This window comes from Eublepharis macularius, chromosome 2 (assembly GCF_028583425.1).
Source record: "Eublepharis macularius isolate TG4126 chromosome 2, MPM_Emac_v1.0, whole genome shotgun sequence".
In the NCBI taxonomy this organism is placed as follows: Eukaryota; Metazoa; Chordata; class Lepidosauria; order Squamata; family Eublepharidae; genus Eublepharis; species Eublepharis macularius.
Window position 1 is genome coordinate 212,864,820 of NC_072791.1, and position 19,202 is coordinate 212,884,021.

Sequence of the window (19,202 nt, forward strand, 5' to 3'; positions counted from 1 at the left end):
CGGAGGAGATCTTCGGACGAAACAACCAGCAGCGTTTGCCGGCCCTGGTTGTCGGGTGGATGGGCTACACCCTTGGTGGGCGTTTTGACTCTCTACATACCACCTGTAAAGGGAAACAAAGAATTATTCAAGAATTTTCAGAGTACTTACCTTGGAGACTTACCTATGGGATGTTCTCGACGGACTAAACTAATTCACATGGACCATTAAGACATTATTTCTTATCATTACATGACAGCGGTTTGAGTTTGCTCTGTTTGCTGTTTGACTAATCGATGTTTTTTTTCTAATTGACTTTTTCATTGAGCAAATTGCATTATTGATTCTTTCATTGTGTTCGTTAGCCTATAGTAATTGTTCATTAGTTTTTCCTTCACATGTAGTTTATTCTACTTGGTTGTATTTGGTGCAGTAGTGAAGGTACCTCTGGTTTATCTATTATCATGGTAATGAGCATTGCTTTCCCTTGTCATTCCTTTTCTCAAGGTGATGTTTATACAGCAGAAGATGAAAACTAAAGATGGAAGGGGGAGAGGTTTTATCGTTACGTTTCTATAATTTAGCTTTCATGGACAGCTTTTTTTTAATAATGAAAAATTTTATGTAAAGAAAAGAAAATAAGAGTACAGTAAGAAAAGAAAACAGAGTAAAGTAAGTGCATAATATAAAAAGTTATGCAGATTCTAAATTAGACAATAAATGGAAAGTTCTACAATCTTATACAACCAATAAGTATATAAACAGCACAGATATAAAAGTCTTGGGAATAAAACAAGCAGAACATTTAAGTTTCTTTAAGCTAATAAACTAATTATTACCTATTTGGCTTCCCTGAACCTAGATACATAACATTTCTCCTTCTCTCTTCTTCTCTCCCTCCCTCTAAGCTACTGTATCAATTAGTTTAGCCTAAATAATCAAAGAAATCCTTCCAATTTTTGCAGAAGTCGGTTATTGGCCTATTTTGTAAGTAAGTGGTCCATTTGGCCATTGAAGCATATTCATGAACCTTATCTCTCCGGTTTCCCATTTTCCTGAAAATAGTACTCTTGCTGCTGTCACCATATAACAGAAGAGATCTCCTTGTTCTTTTCTCAGATTCGTTGGTAAAATATTTAAGAGCATACTTTTCGGATTTAACTCAAATCTGAGTTGGAGGACCTTTTGCCTCTCTTCATGTATTGCTTTCACTGACAGCTTGAAAGAGACCAAAAAGGGCGGCTAGCCACATCGGTCCCTAGCAAAATCCAAAACTAGAAGTCACATAATACTTTTTAATAAGAACAACCAAAAAAACACAGCAGAGTGTTTGGTTTTACTGCAAGATATTATATTGGTTTTGGATTTTGTGAGAGTGCACGTGAGAGGCTTGTATAGAGAGAGACAGAAATTCTGTAACCCCCAACAGCAGCAGCCATTCTTTGAAGTGAATGGAGGAGACGTGTCATTAAAACACAAAAGGGTCTTTCTGATATAGCTCCAGGGAAGCTTTAATCTCAGTGGCATCTCTGTTCCTGAAGCTGAGGTTGTAATGAAAAGGAAATGATACTCCCTGGTAAAATCAACTTACGTTAAAGGCTTTTCTCTGGTGCTCTAACATATTTCTTTCTTTCCTTTTTCTTTTTGCAACAGGGTTTGGGTGAAACGAGACATTTCACATAAAAGCATGTGATGGAAAAAAACAGTTTAAAAGGGTGGATTGAAAACTAAGAAGCAGCCCATGCTCGTGCATTGTGCTTGCGTGTTTACCCCAATCCCTGCCTAATGTTTCTGCACTCGAAATGATGCCTCCTGAAGCTGGTTTTTTAATATTTTATTTTAATGGGTTTCAGGTATCTGTTGAAAAGGCAGATTCATGCAGGGCAACTGAAAGCTAGCTAAACAGCAAGCTATATTCTGCAAGTCGATTTAACTGTCTGCATGCTTCACCAATCTCCCATTAAACACTTGATGTGGCATGTAAAAAGAGAGAGCTGGTTGCATGGTCAAGTGAGTAGATGACTACTGAAAGCATTGTAAGCTGAAGCCACTCCACATCCCAGCAAAGTGAACTGGGACTGTGAATTGAGTCACTTCTAGAGATGGGCATGGACCAAAATATGAACCAAAGTTCATCATGAACTGGGACAGTTTTTGGTTCGCGAACTGGAGATTCATCGGAGCTCATTTCTGACAAACCGCGATGAACTGCTATGATTTTTAGAGTGGTTCATATGGTTAGTTTTTCGGTTCGTCACTGCAGACCGTCTGGAGCTGATAAATCTGTTACCTAGGCAATGGGGGGTAGGTGGGCGGGCTTTCTGCAGATCTTCTGCAGCCCTGGAAGTGACAAACTGATGAATCAAACAAACCGGTTCATGAACTGGGCAAGTTCATGGCGGTTCGTGGTTCGTGAAATGTGATGAACCACAAACTGCAATGAACCACCATTTTCCCAATTTGTGCCCCGCCCCAGTCAATTCTGAATTGGCATGCTGAAGCCATTTGCTACATACTGTGAGTGAAGTATCATACAGACAGGAAAAAGATTATTGTGAATCTCCCTCCTATAAGGACTCCCTTCCTCTTAATTTTCAAAATAACCTAAACTAGAGTAGCATTTTTGCCATACTCCCTGGCTATTTTGAATCAGGGGTATTCATGTGTCTCTAGTCCTGGGAGAATGAATAGAATTGGACTGAACTTCCAAGCAGACTTGCTTAAGATTGCCCTAAAAAAATTGTAGTAAAAAGGAAACTCCTCTAAACTTGCCATTCTTCAACAAGAAGACCGATAAGAAAAAACATTCTACTATGAAGTATCAAATACAAAGAGCAAGTGCAACCCCAAGATTAAAATCTACATACTTTGTTCTCATATCCCTTTTCTCCCAATGTGTTAGGAAAATGGAAGGAAAAGGATAAAATGAGAGGAAAAAGTATCTCCGGAAAATATCCAGAGAAAGAGGAAAGTAGATCTGTAACAAAATGTTTATTTTATACCAATCTGGAGATTACTGTGTGTTCAAGCACATGGAAACATCACTGTCTGTTCAATCAAACAGAGGGCAATCAACTAACAGTTCTGTGTTAAGCTGCGCTCTCTATGAGAGCAATCTGCCCTGTACAGAACAGTACCAGGCAACTCAAACTACCAGCAATCCACACAGAACTCTTGAGTTAATTAACTTTATTGAAATCATTTAATTTTTTTTTTAATATGCAAGAAGTCAATAGACACGATAACATGATAATTAGGACAACGAAACCAGGGCTAAGAATGATATAAAGAAAATATCAGCTAACATGGTATAATTCTTTTTCTGAAGAAGTGAGCTACCACTAATTTTGTTAGTCGTATAGGTGCTCTTTTCCACTGCTACAGACAGACTAACACGGCTACCCATCTTGATTGTATAATATTATCTACCACCTAAACATGTCAAGACATCTGACACTGCAAAATACTCAGTCTCATTTGTATTAATCAGTATCCTATTTATTTATTTATTTCATTTATACCCCACCTTTCTTCCCAATAAGAACACAAAGTGTCTTACATTGTTCTCCTCTCCATTTCATCCTCACAACAACCCTGCGAGGGGGGTTAGGCCACCATGTGTGACTGGCCCAAGATCAACTTGAAGCCAGCTTGGTGACCTTGGGTCAGTCAATTAAGAGCAGCAGGACTCTAATCTGGAGAGCCAGGTTTGATTCCCCACTCCTCCACTTGAAGCCAGCTGGGTGACCTTGGGTCAGTCAATTAAGAGCAGCAGGACTCTAATCTGGAGAGCCAGGTTTGATTCCCCACTCCTCCACTTGAAGCCAGCTGGGTGACCTTGGGCTAGTCACAGTTCTCTGGAGCTCTCTCAGCCTCACCCACCTCACAGGGTGATTGTTGTGGGGATAATAATGTCATACTTTGTAAACTGCTCTGAGTGGGCATTAAGTTGTCCTGAAGGGTGGTATATAAATTAAATGTTGTTGTTGTTGTTGTTGTTGTGGTGGTGGTGGTGGTGGTGGTGGTGGTGGTGGTGAGTGGGGATTCCCTGTGTATAATCAATTTCCAGTGCCTAAGAATCTTTCCCAGAAGGTTTCTCCTGAGAGATATTCCAGAGGATTCTGATAAAAAAAGACCAATGAGATTAAAAGGAGATTGTCGTTAAGATCAAAGAATGATAGTCATTAAAATACATAGGTGTATTATCTCACATTTCTTCTGTTCCTTAATTCTTCTATCTATAAAGCAAAATTCATATTAAAGGTAATAATATGATGGATAAAAAAATGAGTTCTTCTATTTCCTCTAGTCCCTGAAGCTTGAGGTAAGTAATCAAGGCTAACACATATTCATAAAATTTAATGAGGGGAAAGGGTTGAGTTGAGTGAAAGGCTGTATCAGCTAAAATCAATCAGTCAGTCAGTACCTTTATTGGCATCAAACAAAATCAAAATCAGACGAACCTATATATGGATTTACAAAATACAATCAGAATTTATATTTTAAAAAACCTAATCCTCATAGCAATGCATCTAAAACCAATAAAATTATATAAGAATACAAAAAAGACTAGGATTAATATGAATGACATTGATTAAATTGCAAAACTGTATAGTGTGGCGTACTTCAAGAAATCTACAGATTGCTTCCGGAATGTCATGGCGATGTCACGGCAGCTGGGTTTATGAGCTCAGTACCGTGATCTTCCCAATCCCCTGAGACCTGAGGATTTGGGCCCTCAAGACCCCCCCCCCCCCACGGAGAGGGGGGTAGGCCAGAGCAAGGTGGAGGAGTTCACGGGGATTGGCAACCCCCTGTTGGAGCCCTCGCACCAGCTTGAAGGCAAGGACCAAGGAAGAAGCCTTAATGATGCATAAGCTATGAACCTCGATACTTTGAAACAAGTGAAAACACAGCAAGGATTCCTGACAAGATAGATGCAAGGACAATGGAAAGACCGAAAAGGAGTGATTTTCTTGACATTTCTCCAAGTAAGAGTATTGTTTATTGCTTTACAATGGCTAAACAGCTTGACAAGGGGGGGGGGCGTTATTATCCCCTGGAGAGGCGGCCGCCTCATGGACTAGGAAACTGACACTCAAGAAGTGAAACGTAAGAAGAGGTTTCCTGGGATGGAGAGCTGGGGAGCAAAAAACTTTATAATTACAAATAATAAGAGCAAAGGAGCTTTTTACCAGTTTTTAAAGATCTGTGACTAAACATTTGTAAGTGAGTGGACAAAATGGCGTTTTCTGAAGAGATACTTTTAAAGCTGCAACAAATTCCTAAACTGATGGATTGTGTATTAAGAAAAGCAGACGAAACACTTGGAACAAAAATAGGCACGAGCACAGTGTTAGATGCCAAGTCAGAAGAGAATTTTGATGGGACAGACTTACCTAAAAGAAAATCGGAGTGGAATTGTGAAAAATATTCCCAACAAAATGAAGGAGAAAATCAGCTTTTTTCTGTGAAATTACAGAAAGCGGAGAAGAAGTGGGAGGAGCGTGGTGAAAAGGAAGCTGTGAGGAAGACTTTTAGTGTACTGCTTCTGTATGATGTACAAAGCATACAACAAACTCCAAACAAGAAACATATCACGAAGATGAAGAGAGACAAACAGGGACATTGTAAAGTACTTAACGGCACCTCGCATGAATGGCTAGAAGGCAAAAAGAGTCGGCTATGGCTGATCATTGGAAAGAAAGAGTTTCAATACTATTCCAGAGGGAGAAAGAAGAAGAAGGGAAATGAAACTTAAAGTGTGACCCCTGTTCCTTTATCTTTTCTTCCCCTCTCTCTTCTTTGCTGTTTATATGGCATAGAGCTTTAAACTGAAGTAAAATCAAAAAGAGTCCAGTAGCACCTTTAAGACTAACCAACTTTATTGTAGCATAAGCTTTTGAGAATCACAGTTCTCTTCGTCAGATGCATGGAGGGCAAGAAGAAACTGGTCAGATATAGAGGAGGGGGGGCGGAGTAGATGCAAACAGCTGCTTCTGATATGGAGATCAGTTTGCTTCTGTTAAGGAAATCAGTTACTTCTGATAATGAGACAACCATTCATAGTCCCTATTCAGTCCTAGCCTAACTGAGTCAAATTTACATATGAATTCCAATTCAGCAGCTTCCCGTTGGATTTTGTTTTTGAAAGGTTTCTGTTGAACTACAGTGACCTTTAAGTCTTTGATAGAATGTCCTGGTAGATTGAAGTGTGAGAGAAATTTGACTCAGTTAGGCTGGGACTGAATAGGGACTATGAATGGTTGTCTCATCAGAAGTAACTGATTTCCTTAACAGAAGCAAACTGATCTCCATATCAGAAGCAGCTGTTTGCATCTAATCCGCCCCCCCTCCTCTATATCTGACCAGTTTCTTCTTGCCCTCCATGCATCTGATGAAGAGAACTGTGGCTCTCGAAAGCTTACGCTACAATAAAGTTGGTTAGTCTTAAAGGTGCTTCTGGACTCTTTTCGATTTTGCTACTACAGACTAACACGGCTAACTCCTCTGGATCTTAAACTGAAGTGAGATTAAAAGGGTGGGTATATGGGATATATTGTGATCTTTATATGCCCATTTTCTAAATGGTATCTGAATTGCTTTAATATAAAACTTAGAGAATCTGGAAAGAAACTAGGCTTAATATGCCTCCTTCCATTTCATGCGGTTTAATATAGACCTAATACAATCCTCTATGCTTTTCTAACACGTGAGATATTGTTTATGTTTAGTTACGCGACTAGAGGGAGTGTGGCAAACGGTTCTTTTTAGTCTCCTACTCTCCTTCTCACCCTTTATCATCTTCTTTGGTTTTCTTTCCTTTAAATAAAAGTATAAGAAAGATGTTGAGACAAGATATCTTCTAGGATTAATAGGGGAAATACTAGGGAGGTAGAGGGAACTTTGTAAACTTGTTAAATTTCAAAACTTAAACTATTGGTTAAGCTAAGTCTACCTATACACTTTCTTTGGCCTTTTGTAATGAAAATACAAGTACAAAACCTCAGATGGCTTGGGTTTTGATGTATGAAAGACGGAGGGTAGGCTGTTACAAAAATTCTTTGGTATACTTTTCTCCTTTAAGAAATTATTTAGTCAATGATGTACACAAATGATGGGGCTAATAATAGAATATAAAGATGTGGCTGTTTGTTTTTCTTAGCTCTGTCTCCGGACTGGCTATGGGCTTAGTACCCTGGGCTTAAGAATTAAAGGATTGAAGTGTGCCTTAAGAAGCTGCTCACTTAGAATATAAATAATTGTAAGAAATGAGAAAAGGAACTGAGTAGTTGGGTAAAAGAGCAAGGAATTTAAAAGGTGCTAGGAGAGATCTATATGGACTGTGTATTGTATAAATGGGGGAAAGGGGGGTAGTCGGTTACTCAGTTTCTTTTTCTACAGATTGATGTTTATGTTGCAATTTTTTTGAAATTTTGGATGTATAATGACTATCTTGTACACGAACCTGATACTAAAAAGTTTTCTTTCTTCCTTTTAAAAAACCTAATAAAAATCTATTACACACCAAGAAATCCATGGACTGAATAGATCCTTCTCATTGACAGAAGAGCAGAGAAGTCCAAAGTCACTGGAGGTGGCTAAATACCGAGAGAGAAATCCATAAACAAATTAACGAACAGGCACATTGATTAAAAGAGATTCTTACTGTTTAGTTTAATTTAAATATCTTTTCATAGTGACCACTATCTTGAATATTAAACTGTATGAGACTATGGGTCAAGATTTCTTAACATGGATTAACTATACTATTGTACGCACAGTTAGGATGGATAAAGTACATAAAATCCTCTTCAATTCTTGCACGTGCTTTTGAATGAATGGGAAATGCTTGTTCGTGTTAGTTATGTGGGACAGGGAATTGTAATTATCCAGGATTAATTAACATAGTAAAATGATGTGTTTGTCATATAATTTCTTTTAATTCTGTATTTGACATATATACACAAGTTAGGCTTTGCTTAGCCACTCAGTGGAGAAAAAAAATGTGTTTACAATAATCAAAAGCAATCATTATTCAAAGCTAAATCAGATTTATAAAAGGCAATTTCTCATTTCTTGTACAGCAAAGTATGTTTATGCTTCTTGCGGTCCAAAAATGTATAACCAAACAACCATCAGGGTATATTGCACTGATTTGTGTCTCAGACTCAGTGGCTGTATAAATCATCGATTGTGTGAAGTGCATTGCCCATTTATAGATGTGCAACCAAATACTCGGGTATGAAGACATACCAAAAAAAAAGGCCTACAATGGATCTTATTTGAAGATCAAAGAGCATACCCTGAAAATATTTATATGACTTCCCCACCATGTATCAAAATGAAATCATTTGTTTTCACTAGATATTTCAACTTGTCTTATGGAGGAAAGAAAATATGCTTACATCTGATGAAAGAGAATCAGCTAAAAGGTCATCTCCCGCAACAAACTCTTAACTTTTGGGGTTAAATAGATTTTCATCAGTTGGCATATTTACTTTTCCCATTCAAAATTATGAACTTGTGGGTTTAAAGGGGGGGATCCAGTTTTGTATATGCAAACTTATGCATTATTTCAAGTCTTGTTGGTGGCCGTGATTCTAATTAAACATCAGCAAAGTAAATTGGATAGAATGGGCTGTCTTATTCTCTTGGGATTGTACCCCAATTCAAGCTGAATACAAGATGATTTTTTAATGTTTGAAACATTTCATCCATTTTCTTTGCTTTTGCCACCCAGATGGAAGCCGTCTTAACTGCCAACAGATAATAAGATTCATGTTTCTTTGTGGTTAGAGAAAAAAATGACCTCCCAGAACCGTATTTCTTTCTTGGTTTGCTTTTTTGGCCTGAGCTAGGCTTACAGTGCAATCCAAAGATTCTGCCACATTGGTTGGAGGAGCTTTGGATGGCAGCTCCAGTGCTGCTCTAAGAGTTGTACTTTTCTAAGTCCATAGAGGTCAGTGGACTTAGAAAGGCATAGCTCTGCTTAGGATGGCACTGTGAAGTCCCCCGTGATGGCATATCTTGCCGATATACTGGCAAATGCCGATCTAACATTATAGCCACGTCACCATGATGTCACATCAGTGTAACCCCAATGCTGGCACACCTACATCACCACAGGAGCCAGAATCAGGTGACACTGAAGGTATGTTGGGAAAAGAGGACTTAATTGGGACCCCAAGTTCCCTCAGCCCACGGAAATGCCCCCAATACCAGCATAATGTCATGAATGCAAGAAAGGTTGACATAAGTTAAAATACCACTATTGAACGCAATGGAAGTATAATATAAATTGCCCCAATGCCTCCCATCTTACCTACACGGACATAACAGAGCACATATTTGCAACTCTGCAACTAATGACAGCTCACTTTTAGCCCTACCCAAACAGCCATGTCTCGCTGCTACTGTGATAAACCATGCAAGACCCATAATTATAAGTTACAGCTGTTCTGCAGTGTCTCCATTGGTTCCTGTTTAGTTCCTGGGTGTAGTTCAAAATGATGGCTATTACTTACGAAGCCTATGGAGAAATGCTTTTTATTTGGAGGTTTGGACTGAATCAAAATCTTCACCCCTTGTTTAAAAAGTGTCTCTTGGCTTAAGACAGGTAGAAGCAGAGAGGAGAAGACAAATGCTTTCTAAGCACACCCAGCCTGAGGCTTTAGTCATACAGATTCTTTGCCTGGTAGAAGACAAAGAGGTGGCCAGTAGGACTGTGCAACCCCAAAAGATTCGGGTTTCCTGCTTCTGGTTTACCCAGAGCAGGAAAAAAAATTGGGTAAACTCGAAACCCGAAGTGGCAAGCTCCTTTGGGTTCGGGTATTTAAGCCGATTCAGGATTACTAGGGAAGATACGGCCATTGTTTCCAATGGGAAATGCTGCTCCTGGCTATCTGGGGGCCTGGAGAGGACATTTTCTTCCCTAATAACACCAAATTTGCAGGGGACCCTCTCCCAACCCTCCTCTCATGGCCACCCCAGTTTCAGGGAGATTGGACTTTGGGGGCCATGTTATGGCCCCCCCAAGAAGGTCCCCTCAGCTGCCACCTATCTCCATTGTTTCCTATGGGGAAAATTGGGGGAAGGTTCCCAGGAGGCTGGGGGTGGCATTTTGCAAGGGGACACTAAATTTGCAGGGGACCCTCTCCCAACCCTCCTCCCACAGCCACCCAAGTTTCAGAGAGATTGGACTTTGATGGGCCATAAGAAGGTCCCCCCCAGCCGCATTATTCCCTATAAGGACTAACTTCACACCAGAGAATCACAATGAGAAAAATTTGATTAAAAATACACAACAAAACCATATGAAGCAAGCGAGTGAGCAACTAGAAGTGAACTAATGAACAACCTCCCTCAGTGCAGCCAAATTGATGAAAGGGGATCAACTTTATTCCAGAGACTCATCCATTGAATTCAACCCCAACCAAACTGAACCATGTGTTGAAAACTAGTGGGCTGTTCTAGGAAGCGGGGGGTGGCATTTTGCAAGCAAAACACACCAAACTTGCAGGGGACCTACTCCTACCTGCCCTCTGGAGATCACCCAAGCATCAGGGAGATTGGACTTCGAGGGGCCATGTAATGAATCCCCAAAGAAGGTTGACAACCACCCCAGCCACCCCACTTTCTATTGTGGGAAAATCCAGACTCCCACAATAGAAACACACGGAATGTGGCATCCATGACCACAGGCAGAAACCCCTCAATAAACATCCCCAACAACCCAACACAACCAAAGACAAACTCCTCAAAATTCCCCAGCACCCCCAGAGCTGGCTGGCTAGCCACTCTCCATGCTTCCCTATGGGGCCAACCATTGCAACAGAGATTCACACACACAAAAAATCAATTTAAAAAATTACTTCTTGGTAACAGCAATAAATTAAACGCATCACCTCACTGTTAAATCACAGTGTACAGTCCTAGATTATATCAACCCCCACCATCACACCATGGAATCAAAACCACTCCAAAAACAGAACTAAAACACACCAAAAATATTTTTTTAAAAATTTCATTTCTTGGATTTCTGGGAAGAGCATTAATAGCACATTCAAATCACAGTCCCACCTTGAATTTTTTTAAAAAATATTGTCCTCCCAGAGAATCCCCCAATCATGAAGGGAAGAGCTGCTTGCTGTTGCAGTGACCAGCTCTTTCTCTCAGCCAATCTCCCTTCCATGATCACCCCCTCTCCCCCCTCTCCTGCCTCTCTCACTCTCCTCTTCCCCCTCCCATCAACTGAAAGCCACGGGAAGAGAGCTTTTTGAAGCTTTTTTCCTCTTGCCACGGCAAGGGGAAAAGGCTTCACAGAGCAACCTGAATCAACCCGAATCGCTTCAGGTTGCTCTGCTTCGGGTTTTCCGAATCGGGCCAGCTCTGCTGGGGCCAGTTCAGGAATCACAGATCAACCTGAGTCGGGGCTGATTCAGGTTTGCTTCGGGCTTCTGAAGCCCAAAGCACACATCCCCAGTGGCCAGTTAACACTTCTGCCAAAAGTGGACTCTTCCAGGAGGTGGGAGGGATAGAGGTTTGGAGGTCTAAAATGCCAGAGAGGATTCTTCCTGTGGCTTCAGGAAAAGCTTCTGGCCTGCCCCTTTGAGCTGTCCATTGGGTGGGCAAAGGGAGAGGATAAAACCTCCCTTTACAAGGAGGTTTGTCTGCTGGCATCTGGAGGCTGAAGGAGCTCAGACACCAGGCTCCTTGCAAGCGGCCATTGGCCTTGTGGAGACTGGAGGCCTTAACCAGGACTGCAAGGAATGGGAACCTCTCCCTAAACTGGAGCCTTGTAAGCTAGAGAGCCTGCCTTAGACAGAGATCCAGCTAGGGCATGTGTAGAGAGAGGAGCAGAGGAATTGCGTTTTTACATGTTGCTTTTAAGTTTCCTTGCTCAATCTGTTGCTGTGCTTGGATATATGATTATGAACGTTTTTTTCCTCCAAGCCAGATTGGCCCAGGGATCCTGGAAGTTTCCTGTCTCCCTCTGGGCATCGAGCAGCAGTCACTGAGGTGGTGCGGTAGTGGTAACTGTGAATTTCTTGCATTGTGCATTGGACTAGATGATCCTTGGGTTTCCTTCCAGCTCTACGTTTGTATGTTTCTAGCAGTGACTCTTTGGTGAATCTGATTGCTTTTTTGTAGACTTTTCTAGATTACTTAAATAAATCTACTTCCTTTCCAAAATTGTGTTCATTGTTTTTCCACATCACAAGAATCTTTGCCGTTCAGCAAAGGCCCTGTGGACGTGAAGAGGACTTCAGTTAGTTGAGACTACCATATCCCATTGCTCAAGGAATTGGTTACTGACAAACTCGTCATGGCCTAGGACCCACTTGTCTACAGGATAGGGTTGCTGATCTCCTTGTAGTTCTCCCAGATTTATATCTGATTGCCAGGCTACAGAGATCAGTTCGCTTTGAGGAAATGGCAACTTGTGAGGATGGCCTTCATGGCATCACCTGCCTGCTGAGTTCCCTCTCCTCCTTAAACTCTGCCTCCCCAGGTTCTGGTCCTCCTGAACCTGCAGGAATTTCCCAACCCACAGTGCCAACCTTAATCACCTCTCTGAATATGCTCCACTGAGACAACTTCACTCATCCAAACAAAATCTTCTGAATCCATCACCCTGCAAAGGAGTAAGAACAGCTGCCCACACCCAAGCATTTTCTCTGGGGGCTCCCTCTGAGCAAAATGGCCTGGCTCATCAAGTCAGGAAGGCTCCCATACTACCAGCATTTCACAGAATGTATAAAGTGGAATTGTGCAAGACGGTGCATTTTACGAAGGGAATAGAGTTTTTAATTGTCCGTGAAGATTTGATGTAGTAGCCCCCCATGTGTTGTTCACTGAAAGTATTTACTGCCTTTGTTTTGTTGTTATCTGATTGTGTAATCCAGTTTTTTGGAAGCATTATATTATTTCTCTGTTCTGGGCTTTCTAAGAAAATACTTGGAAAGAGAGAATCTAGGGAGGCATTTGTCGGGCTTTTCTTCCTGAGTTCCAAAGCATTTCCCAGGGATTGGAACTTACCTCTTTTTCTATGTAGAATAGTTCAAGATATCTAAAGTGCAAAGTTTCAAACCACAGATATGGATGGTGAAACTCCAGTAATTGTATTGTTTTTGAGTGGCACTCAGGGCACGCAAACCAGAGCCACTAAAATTAATAAGCCACTATGCCACTGCTATGAAGATCACAATGCTATATGGGATCTTGCATTCAGGGGCTGCTCATAAGGTCCTTGTATTGAACCGCAAGTCTTCAAAATCTGGCTCCATCTTAAAAACAAAGCAGGCTTTACTTCTGTAAACCCACATCAAAACAGACAAAAACAAGCAGATGATATTTTCCAATGGCTTCCTTCCTATAGAATGCTAATCTCTAACTGGAGGTGGTTAATGGGAAAAAAATCCCAGCAATTCATCAAGCAAGTCTTTGTTTGCATAAAATGGATCAGAGGCAGAGAAAGTCAAGAATGTTGTGGATGAGGTTATTTTCTGTACCATCCTTGAGATCTCATCACAGGCTCAGATATTTAGATGATGAGGGTGCTTAGAAAAGCAAGATGAAGAAATAAACACCCTCATCTAATGTCAGAGGGTTTACATAACCTGTATATTACCTTCTGCTTATGTCAGCTATTGAAGAGCAATATTTTCTCATCTATCCAGTATTTTCAGTCAGATTCCCCCCCCACACACACACACACCCTTGCTAATCTTGTTGCAATTTCCTCACGTCTGAAGGTCTGGAGGTTCACACTACATTGGCAGTGTGTGGATGCCACTGAGAAGGCAAGCCACACAGATGACTTTCCAAATGGGGAGATGGTTGGTTGAAGTGTTTCTGAAATCCTACCTGGAGGGTAGGTTTCAGGAGGTGGTGCTGGAGGACTGCTGCTCAGTCCCTTGGAGTCACACAATGTTCCATCTTGTCCCCTGTGCTCTTTAATATCTACATGGAACGGCTGGGTGAGATCATCAGGGTGAGATCTGGGGTGGATTGTCACCAATATGTGTATGACACTCAACCCTATCTCGCACTTCCTGCTGTCACAGGTTCTGGTTAGAGTCACACTCCCCTTGTAGGAACAGGTCTGTAGTTTTTCCATGTTGTTGGATCCAGGCCTTCCGCTACATAAGTAGATGGCAGCTGTAGCCAGCACCAGCTTTTTCCAGCTTCAACTGGTTGGCCAACCGGGCAGGAAAGAGCTCTCCACAGTAGCGCATTTCAATTAGATTATTGCAACGTGCTATACGTGGGGCTGCCCACAATAAAGAAACTTCCGCCATCAAATTGGCATTACATCAAACTTAGGTCATCTTCCAATGCCCTGTTTGGGTGCCCCACCTTCTAATATTAGAGAGGTGCAAACCCAAGAGAGGGCCTACTAGGCCATGCCACCAAAACTCTGGAAATCTCTCCCCAGGGCTATTCATCTGTCCCCTTCTGTCACTGTCTTCCACCAGCAGGTGAAGCCTTTTATGTTTCATCTGGCATTCCTTCACTGATCCCTTCTCCCTGCTCTTTGCTTTAATTACCCCTTTACATGCTTTTAATACGTATTTAGTTTTAAATTGCTTTTCTGATACTTTTCACATATGTTTTCATAGTATTTTGTTTTACCTGTTAGCAGCCTTAGTGGCCCTGATGCTGCAGAAAGGAGGTATTCCACTCTGCTTATGGAAGTTATTGGTTATGTCCATAGGAACTGAGGTTGCCTCCCCATGCAGTCAATTCCGTTTTAGTCTTATTGCTGTTGAGAATGCAAAGGCATGTGGGGAGAGAGGAGAGAGGAGAGGGGAGGAGAGAAGAGAAGAGAGACTATCTTTGTTCTATCTTTAGTATGAAGATTGAACCTGAGTAGAGTAGAGTAGAGTAGAGTAGAGTAGAGTAGAGTAGAGTAGAGTAGAGTAGAGTAGAGACCATGCATGATGGTTGAAGATGCTTAAGAGGACATCAGCCTCCTCCTTATGCTTAGGGAACAAAGCAATACTGTATTTGTCAGATATGCATGCAAACATATCTGTCACAAAAGTGTTCAGTAATGGATGCTGATCCTCTGAGACTAGGATAAGTGTATATTGTACTGTGTACTGAAGTTATGAGATATGCCTTTCGCAGTTAGGATTGTAGCTGTTCCACATATCTCGCAGGTGGTTACTTTCACTTCTGGAGCAGACTGGAGAATGACCTTGGATGCCAGGCGAAGTCTGAGAACTAAAATGATTTCACTCTTGCTTTCTTTCCCAGGCTCCTCACCCTTCACCCCCCCCCCCCGGATTCTAACCGTCCCTATCCTAAAAGGTGGGAACTTTCCCTATAACTAACCTGACCTTTCATACCCACGTCACTTCTGCCAGTACTGTAGTCATGTGTGCACTGGACTGATAGATCCTGAATAAAGCAACTTTAACTCATGCACTGGAGTGTCGTAAAGTACTATTTGGGTCTAACTGCCAGAACCTGACAGTATTCTACAATCATGTTAAAACTCTGCCCACACCATTAAACAGAGTGTGCAATTATACCTGCAGTAATGTGCATGAATAATCATTAGCTAACAACCTCCAAGACTTGTCAAACTCTGAGCTTGTATGAATTAAGTCTTTGTATAAAAATAACATTTGAAATGTGAATCTTGCTAGCTCCCCATTGTATAAGAGCTTATATTATTGTGCTGCGGACTATTCATGTTGAGGTGATGAAATAATCTGTGCTGTAGGAGGTTTATTCTTGAAAAGGCACGGCAGACAAAAAAAACCCCCATGAACTCAATGAACACAATGATAAAATAGTCAAGTAAATGAGAACAGTGATGAATCGGTGCTACCCATTCAAATGGAAAGGATCATTCGTTTGGGAAATTTCTACATTTTACGAACAGGCGTTATTTCATTGCCTAGTCTATAAACAATAACTTTTAAAATCTTTATTTTAATAGCTACCATAAGCCCTGTCATAGAAGTAATTTCTATTTTCTGAACTGTGGGATGCACACGAAGCTGGAGACCAAGCTCATAACCTATGTTACAGTTGTAAATAATGGGAAGATGATATTCTTCCTTCCCCCCTCCTCTCAAATTGTTCTACAAGAACAGGACAGGCAAACACAGGCCCATTCTGCATGGCGTGCTTTAAGCTGGCGCTGCTGGGTATTCATGCCTATCTGTGGTGAATTGGCTTGGGGTCCCCTCATTCTGCATTGCACAACACCAAAATGATTTGGCATCTGCTGATGTGTTGAGATGTGTCTGTTTGGAGCCACCTCTTGTAGGGGCTGCAGCCGTCACTCTTTTTAAAATTTCAGTGCATGAGTCGTAACGTTGCAATGTCGGAACCTGTGCCATCCCTTTGCTGATAAAAATAAAGATCAGATATTTGGAGAGCTGGGGAGGGAGTACTTTCCACAGCCATTCGAGAAACAATGCTGCAGTGTTATGACCCTTCCCTCACTTAAAAAATAATAATAAAGTGTGTGGAGAGCTGGGGAAGGAGGGAACGGTTTCCATTGGGTGGCCAACCAGTCAGCACCCAGAGAAAGGAAACCTGAGGGTGGGCAGAGAAGCAGTTAGGGAGTACAATTTCTGCACGTAAAAAAGACGCATCGAGGGTGACTCAACAGCAGCTTTTAAAAAAGGCAACCTTATGTGGGCACGGAGAAAAGTTAGAGAAAAGTCAGGGAAAGGTCAGTTCTACATATCACACCTCCTTTTCTCACGTGGAAATCTGGAGATCGAGAGAAGCAGAATGGAATGTGAATCGCCCTAAACTGACCTTGTGGAATGGGCCACAGTTTGCTAATGGCCTGCAGAGGTCATTTGGCACTATTCCTGAAAGTGTACCTGATCCAGAGGCTCCCGTACAGGAGATACGCTGCTATGTTACGGGGAAAAATCTCCCACACTCTCTATTTATCAAATATTATTGAACAGTGTACAAAGTGCAATGTGCATCTAATAAATAGTACAAAATGCATACAATAAATAGCGGAGTACAATAAACATCAATGAACAATCAAATAGTACAAAATTTCATCAATTGCATAATAACATGAGGTAGATAGTCAGTACAATCCATGTAAATTTCAATAGTCGTCCCTGGCTCCTTCTTCCCGTAGCTCCGACGGTCTCATTCACAGAACCAAGTAATTCAATAATCAATAGTCTTTCAAAAATCACTGTCTGTAGTGGCAAATTCTTGTGTCCTCCGGTTTCCGGATGGAAGTCAAGCCGTGGAACACCCCTGAGGAAGACTCTGCCCAACAAATTGCTAGCCGCATTTGTTTTGCTCGTGTGTGTGTGTGTGGAGAAAGAGGGGGGGGCTCTCTTTGTCTGAGCTAGAAGCTTCTCTCTGACTCCTCCTTCTTTGCTTTTGTTCTCTCTCTCTTTGTGGTCTTGCAAGAATCAAGATGCTTCTGCAGAGCTCTCCTGTGCCTTCATACCTGCAAAGGGGCTGGTTTGATGTTAATCAAGAAGGCAGTGAAATATATGTATAGATTATTTAGGCTACATAATGATAAGATGTTACCGTGGTTCCTTGCATTAAAGTGTGAATATAAAGCTATAATTAGAACCAAGAAATGTCAAAAAGAAGGGCTGGAATTTCTTAATTTATGCAACTAACCTAAAAGATAATAGGCTCTTTGGGGATATAATCACTAACAATTTGAATCCACAAACTATGGTTCTTTGACACATTCCTGCGGCATATTGGGAGAATTATTTTTGGCACTGTTCATGAAATCAATTGCTGAGGAGTTGATCTCTCACTAAACGGTGGGGAAACTATATGCTTCCTTTCTTCATAAGAAACTAGTAACTTGGTTGGAAGAAGTATCAATACTTGGTAGTGAATTGACAGGCTTTCACCGAGGTTTGAGCACAATTGGTCATCGTTATACCCTTTATGTCTCCAAGTATGCTAGATCTGAGGAAGGGATGCTAGAAGCAGCTTTATGGAGCTTAAAGCTGCTTTTGATACAATCCCGCAATAGCACTTAAGGGATAAATTGAATGCTCTGTCAGTTGATAAATGCCTTTATTTTTGATCAAGCAGATGTTTAAGTCATCAACAGCCCACGAAATCATGCCAGGAAGACGCTGTCGTTCCAGGAGCTTAGCGTGATATTCCGTGGCCGGTAAGCAGTGTGAAAACAGCCTTGGCGAGATACGGCCCTTATGGTCAACTGCCTGTGGTGATCCCACTTTAAGAAGGAAGTGAAGCAGGGTTGTATATTGACACCAGTTTATTCAATATATATATGAACAGGGCTTTTTTTCAGCTGGAACGCGGTGGAACGGAGTTCCGGAATCGCTTGAAAATGGTCACATGGCTGGTGGCCCCGCCCCCTGATCTCCAGACAGAAGGGAGTTTAGATTGCCCTCTGCGCTGCTCGGCAGCACAGAGGGCAATCTCAACTCCCCTCTGTCTGGAGATCAGGGGGCGGGGCCACCAGCCATGTGACCATTTTCTCCGAGGGCAACCCACTGAGTTCCACCACCTGTTTTCCCAGAAAAAAAGCCCTGTATATGAATAATATGGAATCTTTTCTGTCCTGTGATGAGTTTCATCCTCCGTATTTGTCATCTTGGGAGTTCCCAATTCTGTACGCAGATGATACGTTCAGGAGCTGGTTTGCGGAGGCTCCTAAAATCATTTGGAAAACACTGCTTCAGAGAAGGCCTGACTATGAATTATGTTAAGTCCAAAGCACTGCTGTTTTGTAAAAAGCAAAGCTGCAAGAATTATAAGTGGCCACTTCCTAGGAAAAGTATCGAACTGGTTGAACAATTTAGATATCTTGGGGTGGTGTTTTAAGCTAATCTTTCATGGAAACTCCATTTGCACTCTGCGAAGAGGGCTGCAGCCAGCTCGGATGGAGCCTTTTGTCTCTCTTTTTTTAATACTACTGGGAGCCAATATGTCCCAGTGACAATCAGGGTATTCAGGGCTTTTTTTCTGGGAAAAGAGGTGGTGAAACTCAGTGGGTTGCCCTCAGAGAAAATGGTCACATGGCTGGTGGCCCCGCCCCCTGATCTCCAGACAGAGGGGAGTTTAGATTGCCCTCTGCACCATGGCACAGAAGGCAATCTAAACTCCCCTCTTCTGGAGATCAAGGGGCCTCTAGCCATGTGACCATTTTCAAGAGGTTCCAGAACTCCGTTCCACCGCGTTCCAGCTGAAAAAAAGCCCTGAGGGTATTTAATGTT